At 42.3% G+C, this 1,729-nt stretch overlaps 1 protein-coding gene across 2 annotated transcripts in view; it reads left to right on the top strand.

Annotated features, from left to right (window-relative positions):
- Positions 1-247: 247 nt before the first annotated feature.
- LOC106939238 (uncharacterized) overlaps positions 248-1,729 on the top strand; it is a 15,300-nt gene continuing 13,818 nt past the window's right edge. The window contains exons 1-2 of one of the 2 annotated variants that reach the window (XM_015021587.1): positions 248-733; positions 1,394-1,461. The gene's annotated coding sequence lies outside the window, so the exon portion shown is untranslated. Of the gene's footprint in view, positions 784-1,393; positions 1,462-1,729 lie in introns of both variants that reach the window. The other variant, XM_015021586.1, reaches the window with a different exon arrangement.

Below are 1,729 nucleotides of genomic sequence, written 5' to 3'. Positions count from 1 at the left end.
GCGCTATTTATTTATTTATTTATTTTCTTTTGAAATCTGTGATATATCTTCACCTTTTGGAAGGATGTATGTATTTACACCATGTACTAAAACTTCTCTATTTTATTTACTTCAGCGCAGCTCACAGTTTTTAACAAATTTTGTAGCTTTCTGTGTACTTCTAAATCTGCTCCTAAGTTGCACCTTTCGGATCTACTGCTGCCTCTACTGGCGTGGGGGTGATAACACAACAAAAACAAACATTACTAAATGATAGCCCCCCCCAGCTTCATCATGGCTACAGTGCTGTTGGAATGGGTTAATGTGATTGGCTGAAACATGGGGGGTTCGTTCATATGATTGGCTGAAACAAGAAAGCTATCTGATTGATTACTGATCATCCAATCAGATAGACCATTTATTATAAAAAACATTTGTGGATTGAGAGGGAGGAGAGTCTCAAAATTCACATACAAAGGCAGCAACTCAGGCCAGAAGCAGCTTGTAAATCAAGAAACATTTGTGCTTGCATCAAAAATATAAGTGTGAATTTCGTCCTGTGTATTTGTGAATTATGAGACAATTTTAGCTCCACAGAGTCGCGCCAAAAGTTTGAATGGAACCAATTTGATTCTCCCAGAGGTTCCGTTCGGACTGACCCGGATGGACCCCAACGGAACTTCCGGGAAGCTATTATGTTGACCATGACGTCAGAAGTGAAGGTCAGCAAAGCGAACCGAACCGATCCGAACCGGTAGGTTTCACCAGAACCAGTGAGGCCAGCCACCGAGCCAAGAGGTACAGGTGGGTTGTTTGATTTGTCCCACCGGTATTTAATTACCTGGCGGGAAGAGTAACAGCTTGTTAGCATCGAAGCTAACTTCCGTGTAGCTGTTTTATTTCTAGATATTTGCAGAATTACAAATAAGATAAGTAAAATAATTAAAGCTAAACATTATCTTTAATGATCAGCTTTAACCCTAACCCTGGAATAGGAACAGAAAGCGTCGGTTCCACCCCGCCCTGAAGACCGGGGACGCCAGGCAAACCGACCGGTGTTAGCGGCGCCGCCATGCGGGTCGCATTCAGGCCGCTGGGCGGTAAAACCCGGCTGGTTCGGTGAGAATGAACCCAGAACCACACCGGTTCTGCTGGAACAAACCAATACTGATTACCTCAGTACACCTGACCCATGTTCCCACCCATGAACCAAGGAGAAACCAGACCCATAACCATTATTATCCAAAACATTGCGGAATTATTTAAATAATGATTAAAAAAAAAACCCGAACACTTATCAATGTTTCTATGTGATGAATGGAGGATTATTGCTGCTGACAGGAAGTTCTGCTGTGTTTAACTCAAAATAAGACCTGAAAAAGAAATGTGAGATTTTTCCTTTATGTTTAAACAGAAACAACTCCAGGTTGCTCCATTCAGAACCCAGTGAGACCCATCCTGACCAGAACCATCAGAACCGAGGTGAGACATGGAGGCACCACATGGCTGCTGCCCGCCTCTAAACACTTTCTAACTTTCTCAGGTTCTTTGCTGTGGACTGGAGTTGCTTCAGTTTCAGTCCAGAGAAGTTGACCTCTGACCTCTAAGTTCATTATAAGTGGAAAAGACTCACTGATGGGCACAAATCATAATATTAAAAACTTTGAGACTTTTCATCCAAAATACGACCATAACATGTGAAAAATAATAAACACATGGTTATGGAGTGCAGTTAGAGCCAAAAGGTAGC

This window comes from Poecilia latipinna, unplaced genomic scaffold, assembly GCF_001443285.1.
Source record: "Poecilia latipinna isolate Pla-1442-1.1 unplaced genomic scaffold, P_latipinna-1.0 Scaffold2810, whole genome shotgun sequence".
Classification (NCBI taxonomy): Eukaryota; Metazoa; Chordata; class Actinopteri; order Cyprinodontiformes; family Poeciliidae; genus Poecilia; species Poecilia latipinna.
This window is presented reverse-complemented; position numbering and strand designations above follow the sequence as displayed.